A 12,710-nucleotide genomic window follows, 5' to 3' on the forward strand; every position below is an offset into this window, starting at 1 on the left:
TGTGGGAGAAGGAACATCAGGATTTCACTGTCGCGAATCTACAGACGGAGGTCTCTAGTCAAGCAATCCCATGTTCTCTCTTTCTCTTGATGGGGGGGAGAGTCTGCTGCCAATTCTCGAGTCAGAGAATCTCAGAACTAAAAGTGACATGGCAGGCTGTAATATCATAACAGTGACTGTTAGCCTCCTTTTTCACTGTGAAATGGGGAACATCTGTTTGTCTCTTGTTAGTCGAACTGCTGAGTGCTCAATAGTTTTTTGTTGACTGCAGATCATGGTCTCTCTTTGACGCTCCTTTGCTGAAATGGGTGGGGGAGAGGTTGATATGTTGCTGCTTTGCTGCTGCTTCATTCTTTGGGGTTCTTCTGTTTCTCGTAGACGTCTGTGAAGACTAAGCAGATCACAATGCACAAGTCTCCAGACAAAAGTCAGAATCAGAATAAGGTTTATTATCTCTAATGTGTCATGAAATCTGTTTTGCAGCAGCAGTTCAGTGCAATACATTAAAATACTATAAGTTACAAGAAGAAATATATAAAAAATAAATAGTGCAAAAAGAGAGCGAAATAGTGAGGTAATGTTAATAGGGTCAGATATCTGATGGTGGCATCACCAACTGTTCCTAGAACTTTTGAGTGTGCGTTCTCATCTAAAATGTATCAACATGTCTTTGTGATGATGCTTACCTTCACCTGCGGCTCTATCAGTTGATATGTGGACCCAAAGTACATGGGCACCAATTGTCACTACGTTTGTTTACCTGTCCCTGGTTTTATTGAAGGTAAGCCTGACTCATCTATTATGCAACATCCCAGTCAGCTGGACTTTGCCCACTACCTGTTTGTGAAAGAGTACTTCCAAGAAAACACCTTTGGCCATAAGACCATCAGGCAGTGGTCAGCGCAAAATGTCCTACGGATAATGCAGAGCAGGGACACTACGGATAGAATAGGGTGCTTCCCTGAGTTGATTGTCTAATACCTCATCACATACCTCATCACAGTCATATCCTTCCTGTGCAGGTGATGACATATCATCTCCAACAGATGCTGCCTTGGTATTACTGTGGTTGGTAAGAGATGGTCAGACATCTCTTTGTAAACTGTGAATTTGCTAAAAGATTGTGGAGATAGATGCAAGGTCTGGATTCCGTTTCAGCCCCAGCTGCTACAGAACAGAGGACTATCTGATCTATGGGCTGTTTAAAGTGGCACACACCAAATCAGTCATCAAGTGCTGCTGGAAGGTCATCACTTGGAGAAAGGCATCCTTTAGTCTGCCCAAAAGTTGTTGCTCTTCCAGTATATTGAGGTATCTGAAAGGGAGTATTGCTGACTGGTTCAGTCCAGGCTGCAGGAGTATATGCTGAGGGATACACTACCTCTTGATGCTGTCAATGCTACTGTTCTTTACTATATGCTATTATGAATAAAATTTCATTTTGAAATAAAGAAATCCTATAGATGCTGATGCTGTCCAAACCACTGAGTTCCTCCAGTGTTGTACGTTGCTCAGATTTGAAGTATTGACAGTCTTGTATCTCCAGTAAAAGGACATCTTGTATTCTTGTTAAAGGCTTTGGTGTATCATATTGACCTCAGTGATATGTCACAGTCATTATCGTAACAGCAGGAATAGAGCCAGGAAGGTTTTATGCAAACTTAATGGAAGAGATGGAGTTGGTTTTCTCAATAAAATGAGCATATTCATTTCAAATAACAAAATATCTGCTGACAGTTTTAATTTAGAGCCAGGTGGATGTAATGCCCCACATCAAATGGATACAGGGAATCAGATAGCCTAAATCCATTATATGTTTCACCAGTGCGGTCCAATTTCTCCCAGCATTCTTTCAGTAGTAACTTGTATGAAGACACAGATAATGACCAGGAGATGGAGCAATTGTCCTGTATGTCGCCTGTGCTAAGTTTACAAGTTAAAAGTCAAGTCAAGTCAAGTCAACCATAACTGCTGGTACAGTGCATAGTAAAAATGAGAGAATGTTTTTCAGGACCATGGTTTACATGACACAGTACAAAAACTAGACTGAACTACGTAATAAAAAAAAACAGGAAGCTACACTAGACTACAGACCTACACTGGACTGCATAAAGTGCACAAAAACAGTGCAGGCATTACAATAAATAATAAACAGGACAGTAGGGCAAGGTGTCAGTCTAGACTTTGGGTATTGAGGAGTCTGATAGCTTGGGGGAAGAAACTGTTAGTCTGTTTGTAAGAGCCCGAATGCTTCAGAGCCTTTTCCCAGACGGCAGGAGGGAGAAGAGATTATATGAGAGGTGCATGGGGTCCTTCATAATGCTTTTTCCTTTGCGGATGCAGCGTGTAGTGTAAATGTTCGTGATGGTGGGAAGAGAGACCCCGATGATCTCAGCTGACCTCACTATCCGCTGCAGGGTCTTGCGATCCGAGATGGTACAATTTCCGAACCAGGCAGTGATGCAATTGCTCAGGACACTCTCAATGCAACCCTTGTAGAATGTGATGAGGATGTGGGGTGGGAGATGGATTTTCCTCAGCCTTCGCAAAAGGTAGAGACACTGCTGGGCTTTCTTTGCCATGGAGCTGGTGTTGAGGGACCAGGTGAGATTCTCCGTCAGGTGAACACCAAGAAATTTGGTGCTCTTTACGATCTCTACCGAGAAGCTGTCGATGTTCAGCGGGGAGTGGTCGCTGCGTGCCCTCCTGAAGTCAGCAACCATCTCTTTTGTTCACTTTAAGAGACGGGTTGTTGGCTCTGCACCAGTCCGTTAGCCGCTGCACCTCCTCTCTGTAAGCTGACTCATCGTGCTTGCTGATGAGACCCACCACGGTGGTGTCATTGGCAGACTTAATGATACGGTTCGAGCTGTGTGTTGCAGCACCTTCGTGGGTCAGCAGAGTGAACAGCTGTGGACTGAGCACGCAACCCTGGGGAGCCCCTGTGCTCAGTGTGATGGTGTTGGAGATGCTGCTCCCGATCCGGACTGACTGAGGTCTCCCAGTCAGGAAGTCTAGGATCCAGTTGCAGAGGGAGGTGTTCAGGCCCAGTAGGCTCAGCTTTCCAATCAGTTTCTGAGGGATGATTGTGTTGAATGCTGAACTTAAGTTTACAATACTAAAGAAAAGATGGCGGAGGACTCCAGCGTGATCTGTTAATATATGTAGATGAAGCAATTAATACGTGAATCTGCAAAAACACTATGTTTGTGAAGTCCTCTTTGTAGGCAGTGCTTTGGGATTGAGGATGATTCACTAATTTGCACTCTCTCCATTTCTGTGAATTCCAAAATCTACTTGGAGTGGAGGCACAGGGCTGGTAAATTACCCGGCTGATACCCTGATGTACTGTGTCTCAAAACAAAATGTCAGGCATCTCTTGGGCACTACAAGTCCTCTTGGAATATTCAGGCTTGGGGACCGGATCTTCACCTCAATCAGTCAAAGGTTGCACCAGTGCTCTGAAAGTGAAAATGAACTTCATCATCATTGTCTACCCTTACTGAGAGGTGGTTTCTAAGGTATGGGAAGTAGATCACATTTTCTAGCATTTTGCCACGAGATTTTCAGTAGTGTGTTTACTCGTTCACTAAAGCATATTAGAGGACAGGCTTTATTATCAATGTCCATGAGATAAAGATCTTCTACCAACTTCCTGCTATTAGATATTAGAACATAGAAATCTCCCAAAGATTGACCTGTTGATCGTTTTAGGGATTGATTGAGAATTAAATATCGGCCAGGACATTGGGATCATTTCCAGTACTACTGTGGAATCTTTCACTTTCCCCAAGGAGCTCAAATGAGGCCTTGGCTTAAAATTATCTAGAGGAAGCATTTGAAATGTGACTGAAGTCTAGGCCTATGCTTATTCTAGGGACTCTGGTGTGTGACTTGTCTTACCAAGCACAGCTCATTTCAGTCTTTTCCCTTGATCTGCAACATGACAGTCCCAATGGATCAGTGGTGAGAACATGATATTTATCTCTGGGATGGTTCAAAATAAGCAGATATGTACAAGGCAATTGGATAAATACATGAGAGAGAAAGGATCAGACAGTAAAGTTGATAAGTCAAAATGACATAATAGCAGAGGACTCATTTGGATAGTAAAGAATCTATATATTTTGGCCAACTGGCTTCTGTTATATAAATCTATGTATGGAAACCCTTCTACATGAGCCACCTCCTTAAACTTCCCACTTTCCCAAATCTATTAGCCAATTTGAAGATATCTAGTCACAGTAATAAAAACACAAAATGCTGGCAGAACTCAGCAGGCCAGACAGCCTCTATGGGAGGAGGTAGTGACAACGTTTTGGGCTGAAACCCTTCATCAGGAGTGAAGTAACATGGGATGGTCGAGGGGGGATAAGAAGTGGGGGGAGGGATAAAGTAGAGAGCTAGGAAGTGATAGGCTGGAGGGAAATGGGCTAGGAGAAGGTGGAGAATTATGGGAAATAAAAGAGAAAGAAAGGTAGGGCTGGAGGGAGATTATAGTGAAGGGGGGGAAAAGAGAGAAAGAGAACCAGACTAAAATAATAGATAGGGATGGGGGTAAGGGGGCAGGGTTATCAACGGAGGTCTGTGAGTAGGATGTTAATGCCGGCAGGTAGGAGGCTACCTAGGCGGGAGATAAGGTATTGCTCCATCGACCTGTGTGTGGCCTCATCTTGACGGTAGAGGAGGCCATGGACAGACATGTCAGAGTGGGAGTGGTCTGTTGAATTGAAGTGTGTGGCTACAGGGAGATCCCGCCACTGCTGGAGGACTGAGCGCCGGTGTCCAGCGAAACGGTCTCCCAGTCTGCGGCTGGTCTCCCCAATGTATAATTGGCCACATCGGGAGCACTGGAAACAGTATGTCACCCCAGCTGACTTGCAGGTGAAGTGCCTCACCTGAAAGGACTGTCTGGGGCCTAGGATGGTGGTGAGGGGGCAGGTGTAGCACTTCTTCTGTTTGCAGGGATGAGTGCCCAGAGGGAGGTCGGTGGGGAGGGATGGGGGGGATGAATGGACAAGGGAGTCGCTTAGGGAGTGATCCCTGCGGAAAGCCGAGAGTGGGGGGGGGGGGGGGGGGGGAGGGGAAGATGTGTCTGGTGGTGGAATCCCATAGGAGGTGGCGGAAGTTATGGAGGATTATAAGTTGAATCTGTAGGCTGGTATCTCCCGCCTAGGTAGCCTCCAACCTGCCGGCATGAACATCCACTTCACAGACCTCCGTTGATACCCCTGACCCCCTTACCCCCATCCCTATCTATTATTTTAGTCTGGTTCTCTTTCTCTCACTTTTCGCCCCCCCCCCCCCCCGCCCTCACTATAATCTCCCTCCAGCCCTACCTTTCTTTCTCTTTTATTTCCCATAATTCTCCACCTTCCCCCAGCCCATTTCCCTCCAGCCTATCACTTCCTAGCTCTCTACTTTATCCCTCCCCCCACTTCCTATCCCCCCTCGACCATCCCATGTTACTTCACTCCTGATGAAGGGCTTCAGCCCGAAACGTTGTCACTACCTCCTCCATAGATGCTGTCTGGCCTGCTGAGTTCTGCCAGCATTTTGTGTTTATATTTATTTCCAGCATCTGCAGATTCACTTGTGTTTTCTATTCACAGTAATCTCTTTTTTCAGTCTGCAGCAGGACTTTTACCAGACCCTTTGCATTTTCTTAAATCATAATCCAGTCAGACTGCAGATATCCTTGGGAATCAAGAAGCCTCGGGAACCAAGAATCACTCAGCAATGAGTTGGCCACAAGTATGTTCAGGATGAGTGTATCACGATTGTGTTCAGGGACAAGTGGGCCACTGGTTTCCTCAGCAGTATCTGGGGGTTACATGTGTCCTGTTCAATGGATGTGTGTGTCTTTCTGAGTAAGAACATAGAACAGTACAGCACTGGGCCAGCCTCTCAGCCTGTATTGTTTTGCCACTCAATGCCAATTAATACTAAATGTCCTGCTGTGTATCATCCATATCCCTCCATTCCTTTCACATCCATATGTCTATCGAAATATCTCTTGAGCTCCACTAAAATGCCTTCTACTACCACTATCCCCACAATCTGTTCCAGGCATTACCACCTGCTGCATAAAAAAGCTTGCCCCTCACGTGATCTTTAAGCTTCTCCCCTCTAACATTGGACATGCTTTTAAGGTTAGAGAGGAGAATAAATTCTAACTCTTTATTCTGTCTGTGTCTCTTATAATTTTAAAAGCTCTTATCGGGTTTCCCCAAGGCCTCTGACGCTCCAGCGTGAATAAACCAAATTTGTCCAAACTCATAGCTCACACTCTCTAATCCAAGCAGTATCCTGGTAAAGCAACACACACAAAATGCTGGACGAACTCCGGTCAGGCAGCATCTATGGAAATGAACGAACAGTCGATGTTTTGGGTTGAAACCCTTCTTCAGGACTCTTTTGCACCTTCTTCACTACCTCCTCAGCTTTCCTGTAATGGGGCAACCAGAACTGCATGCAATACTTCAAAGGTGGTCTTACTAAAGTATTATACAGCTGCAGTGTGACTTCCTTATTCACAATACCCCTACCAGTGAAGGCAGGGATTCCTTACACCTTCTTTACCCCCTTATCTGCTTGTTTAACCACTTTCAGTGAACTATGAACCTGGAATCCAAAATTCCCTCAGTACCTGGATGCTATTAAGGAGTCTACTGTTAATTGTGTACTTTCTCCTTTCATTTGATTTTTTCAAAGTGTGACACCTCACATTAGCCCAGATTGAGCTCCATCTTCCACTTCCCTATCCATATCTGTAAATGATCTATAGTTAGTTAGTTAGCCCGTTACCCATAGGCCACTGATAGTAGCTCACTAGGGTCCTCTGTTCTGGGCCAGTCTTTCAAATTGTCCTGAGGTGCAGCCCATCTTCTTGGTGTCAGCTTCAAGGTTGTGCCATCTGGTGTTCTTTGGTCGGCCTCACTTCCACTTTCCCTGGGGATTCCACATTAGCACTTGCCTCATGACATTGGTACTTCGCTTAAGCAGCATGTGCCCTACCCGTCCCCATCTTTAATTATTCTTCTGCTGATAGCTGGTTTGTTCTCTGCCATAGATCAGTGTTGTTGATCATTTTTGGCCAGAGGATCCAGAGTGTTTTTCCTCAGACAGCTATTAATAAATATATAATATTAATATATTAATAAAGTCTGCACTTTCCTGATGATAGTTCTTGTTGTCCTCCAAGTCCTGTACAGGAGAACTGACTTCACGTTGGAGTTGAGCAGCCTGATCTTAGTGTGTTGTGACAGCCCCTTGGGGGACCAGATGTTCTTGAGCTGAATGAAGGCTGCCCTAGCTTTGCTGACCCTGTCTGTCAATAATACCACCCATGTAGGTAAATGCTTCTACCCCCTCAAGTGAACTTCCCTCGAGAGTGACTGGGTCGACACAGGTTAAGTTATCTTGGGGAGTTTAGTTTTCCCTTTGTGGATGTTATGGCCAACTTGCACTGATTTGGTTGCCAGGTCTGTTGTTTTTTTCCTACACCTGTTCGTGGGTGTGGGACAGGACCAGTGGTCCAGGTCATCCAGCTGTTTCCGTAGGGTCTACGAGATCCCGTTCCTTTTGCGTGATGTAAATGTCTTCATGATCCATTTTATTACCTAAAGCAACAGCAAAGGAATCATGAGGCATCCTTGTCTATATCCGATCTTAACCTGAAAGCTGCTGGTAAACTATCTGCTGTGGTTGACTCTACAGGACATTACCTCGAATTAATTCTTGATCAGCCTGGCCATCTCGCCTGATACTCCATAGTGCCATAGGATTCTCTGCAGGGTCTCTCTGCCTATACTGTTGAAGGCATTTTTCATAATAGAACTAGATGCCAACAAGAGCCAGCAGGAAGAATAGATCTCAGCTAAAATGTTGCACAAGACTGAGGTGAGGAGGCAGAAGAAAGCAGTCATGAATAGAGCTGGAAAGGCAAAAGGACAAAAAGAGGGTTGCAGAGGCTCACAAGCCAGTGAAGAAGACAGCAAATCTAACCTTGTTCAAGAAGGGCAGCAGAGATGAGGTGGGAATTCTGGACAGTTAGTCTACTGCCAGGGAAGTTATTAGAAAAAAAATTCTGAAGGACAGGAGGATAGAGCATTTGGAAAGACTCCATTCCTATAAAATGGAGGAGGAGGAGGAGGCCCTGTAAAATCAAATTGAATTAATTTTTGAAAGAGTTAACAGTCTGCATCTGGAGTATTGCATTCAGTTATGGTCACTCAATTATAGGAAGGATTTGGAGAGGGTGCAGAAATGATTTACCAGGATGCTTCTAGAATTAGAGTGCATTTGCTATGAGGTTGGGCAAGCTTGTGTTGTTTTCTCTAGAACAGTAAAAGATGTAAGATCTGGTAGAGATTTATATGATTATGGGAGGCATAGATAAAGTAGATAGCCAGTATCTTTTTTATCTGGATGTTGAAATGTCTAATAGCAGAGGACATGCATTTAAGATAAGTGGGGCTAAGTTCAAAGGAGATGTCTGAGGAAAGTTTTTTACAAAGAAGTGCTTGGTGATTTGAATGCCCTGCAGAGGGTTGTGGTGGAGGTAGGGAGTGATGTCAGAGGTATTGTGATTGGAAGCCTGCGACTTGGAGTACACCATGGGGATCAGTGCTGGGACTGTTGCTATTTGTTATTATCATTGACAATTCTGATACATGCTGCTGGAGTATATACCGATGCTTGCGGCCTGCACCAAGCACATCCTTGGGTTGTAAAGGGGAAAATATATTTCTCTGTATGTACATCTGATAAATGAATCTGAATCATCAAGATGAAATTTCTAAGTTGCAGATAACACAAAAATTAGTGGTGTTTTGACGGTAAAGAAAGTAGTCATATGTTATAGGAAGATATTGATAAGTTAGTAGAATGGGCAAAGCAATGGTAGATTGAATTTAAAACTGATAAGAGTGAGGTGATGCACTCCAGGAGGACAAATAAGCCTAAGTATACATAATAAATGGAAAAGTCATAATGATTGTTATAAGAAGGTGGTGAAGAAGGCATATGGGATTCTTTCCTTCCTTAGTTGAGACATTGAATGTAAAAGTAGGGAGGTTATGGTATCATTGGGATCTCTTTTGGGGCAGATATGACCTGTACAAAAGGGACAGGTTGCACCTGAGCCCAAGGGGGGGGGGCAGGTTTCTCATGGGCAGGTTTGTTAGAGCTGTTAGGGAGGGTTTAAACTAATTTGGCAGGGGGATGGGAACTGGTGTGAAGGGACTCAGGATAGGATGGATGGTATAAGAGCAAGGATAGCATGTAGTCAGACTGTCAGAAGGGGCAGGCAGATGACAGGACAAAATTACAGCCAGCAACTGTGAGTATCAGTGCATTAGGGATGCAGAATCAAAAAAGGGTAGCAAATACAGTACTCAAAGGGTTATATCTCAATGCACAGAGTATAAGAAATACGGTGGATGATCTTGTTGCACTTTTACAGATAGTCAGGTATGATGTTGTGGACATCACTGAATCGTGGCTGAGTAGATGGAAGCTGAATGTCCAAAGTTACACATTGTTTCGAGAGTTACGAAGATATGGCAGAGGGGGTGATAAAAATGGCATCAAATCATTAGAAAGATGTGACATAGGATTGGAAGATATTGGATCTTTGTGGATTGAGTTAAGAAACTGAAAGGGTAAAAGAAAGGACCCTGATGGCAGTTATATACAAGCCTCCAAACAGTAGCTGGAATGTGGACCACATATTACAACAGGAAACAGAAAAGGCAAAAAATGAAATATGAAAATAAACTAGTAAACAATATCAAAAGGGATAGAAAAAGTTTTTTTCATATAAAAAATAAGAGAGATGCGAGTGGATATAGGACTGCCAGAAAATGGGGCCAGCAAAACAACAACGGGGGACAAGGACATGGCAATTGAATGAAACGAGTATTTTCCATCAGTCTTCACTGTGGAAGACACTAGCAGTGTGCCAGGTGTAGAAAGGTGTAAGAGACTAGGAGTTCAGTTACTATTACAAGGGAGAAGGTGTTCACAAAGCTGAAAGACCTAAAGGTACATAAGTCACCCAGACCAGATGAACTGCACCCTAGGATTCTGAAAGAGGTAGCAGTAGAGATTGTGCAGGCATTAGAAATGAATCATTAGAGTCTGGCATAGTTCTGGAGGACTGGAAAATTGCAAATATCACTCCAGTCTTTAAGAAAGGAGGGAGGTAGTAGAAAGGAAGTTATAGACCAGTTAGCCTGACCTCAGTGTTTGGGAAGATGTTGGAGTCAATTGTTAAGAATGATGTTATGGAGTACTGGTGACACAGGACAAGATAGGACAAAGTCAACACAGTTTTCTTAAGGAAAAGTCTTGCCTGACAAACCTGTTGGAATTCTTTGAGGAGATTACAAGTAGGATGGATAAAGGGGATGCAGTGGATGTTGTATATTTGGATTTTCAGAAGGCCTTTGACCAGGTGCCACACCAAGTTTAGAGCCCATGGTATTACAGGAAAGTTACAAGCGTGGTTAGAGCATTGGCTGATTGATAGGAGGCAGCGAGTGGGAATAAAAGGATCCTTTTCTGGTAGGCTGCCAGTGACTAGTGGTATTCCGCAGGAGTTGGTGTTGGGGGCCGCTTCTTTTTATGCTGTATATCAATGATTTAGATGATGGAATAAATGGCTTTATTGCCAAGTTTGCAGATGATATGAAGATTATTGGAGGGGCAGATAGTGTTAAAGAAATAGGAAGGCTGCAGAAGAACTTAGATTAGGAGAATGGACAGGAAAGAATCAAATGGAATACAATATTGGAAAATCCATGGTCATGCACTTTGGTAGAAGAAATAAATATGCAAATTATTAAGTGGAAAGAAAACCCAAAAGTCTGAAATGCAAAGAGACTTGGGAGTCCTTGTGCAAAACACCCTAAAGGTTAACTTGCAGGTACAGTCGATGGTGAGGAAGGCAAATGCAATGTTAGCATTCATTTCAAGAGTTCTAGAATACAAGAGCAGGGATGTGATTGGCACTGGTGAGGCCTCACCTTGAGTATTGTGAACAGTTTTGGGCTCCTTATCAAAGAAGAGATGTCCTAACATTGGAGAGGATTTCGGATGAGGTTCACAAGGATGATTCCAGGAATAAAAGGGTCATCATATGAGGAACATTTAATGACTCTGGGCCTGTACTCACTGGAATTCAGAAGGATGAGGAAGATCTCATTGGAACCTTTTGAATGTTGAAAGACTTAGACAGAGTAGATGTGGAAAGGATGTTTCCCATGGTGGATGAGTCTAGGACATGAGGGCACAGCCTCAGGATTGAGGGATATTCATTTAAAACAGAGATGTGGAGAATTTTCTTTGGCCAGGGGGTGGTGTCTTGGTACAATTTGTTACCACACGCAGCTGTGGAGGCCAGATCGTTGGGTGTACTTAAGGTGGAGATTGATAGGTTCTTTGACAACATCAAAGGTTATTGGGAGAAGGCCGGGGAGTGAGACTGAGGAGGAGAAAAAAAAATCAGCCATGATTGAATGGTGGAGTAGACTTGATGGGCCACATAGCCTAACTCTGCTCCTATGTCTTATGGTCGTATGGTACAATCTTCTAAAACATTGGTTAGACCACACCTGGAGCACTGTTAGCAGTTACAGTTGCCAATTTATAAGAAGAATGTGATTTCACAGAAGAGTGTACAAGAAATTCCCTAGGACATTGGATGATTTGTTTTCTTTGAAGCAAAGAATGGATGGACCCTAAAAGGGGCATGGATAATAGTAGTTAGCCGGAAACTCTTCCCCCACAACAGAGATGTCTAAAACTAAAGGGCAGAGGTTTACGATAATTGTAGTGGTTTAAAGCGCTCTGAGAGACTTTATTTATTCAAAGGTTATTTGGAATTTGGAATATAGATGGTGTCAAAGGGAGGAACTATCACAATATTTAAGAAGTATCAACATGAGTATTTCATTTGCCAAGGACAAAAGGTTACACTTCAAGTGCTGGTAAATGGGTCTAGTGTAAAGCTCAGCATAGACATGTGGGCTAAAAAGCCTATTTCTCGAATGATTCTTGATTCTGTGATGTAACATTCATTATTAACCCACCGTATTCCATCAGTATCTCAATTACACCTTCACCCACTCCACTTCCTGTAAGAACATTCCATTCTCTCATTTTCTCCATCTCCATTTAACTGTTTTGATGATGCTTTCCAAACCAATGTCCCAAAGCTGTTTTTCTTTTCTGTGACCATGCTTTTCCCTCTGCCATAACAGAACAGGGGGCTATCAATTGCACACTAGTAATCTTTCAATCTACTATATTGCTCTGATGCTTAATGCAGTTTCCTTTACATTGATTCCTATCTATTTCTGTCTTCGCATTCTCAGTCTAGCTATTTATCCATCTTCTATTACTCCCTCTATTTTCTTAACCTCTCATTGTATCAGTCCCCATCTCTTAACATAGAATCTGTCACTGTCTATCTCTCTGAGCTCCCAGACCTACATTGGTGGACTTTTAGTTAATGGGCCTTGGGCTGTTGTATTTTGAAACTATGGTGTTTGAGTTATTTGTTCTGGGTTAGTGGGCTCTCAGTTGAGTGAGATCCAGCTGGAGCGCCCAATACTCATGAAGCTGATGTTGAATGACACTGGGCAAGTGGGTTTTTGTAAATGAGGGATCAAAGTCATTGTGAAATTCCTCAAAACTTTTCTAGT

Source organism: Hypanus sabinus, chromosome 18 (genome assembly GCF_030144855.1).
Source record: "Hypanus sabinus isolate sHypSab1 chromosome 18, sHypSab1.hap1, whole genome shotgun sequence".
Lineage (NCBI taxonomy): Eukaryota > Metazoa > Chordata > Chondrichthyes > Myliobatiformes > Dasyatidae > Hypanus > Hypanus sabinus.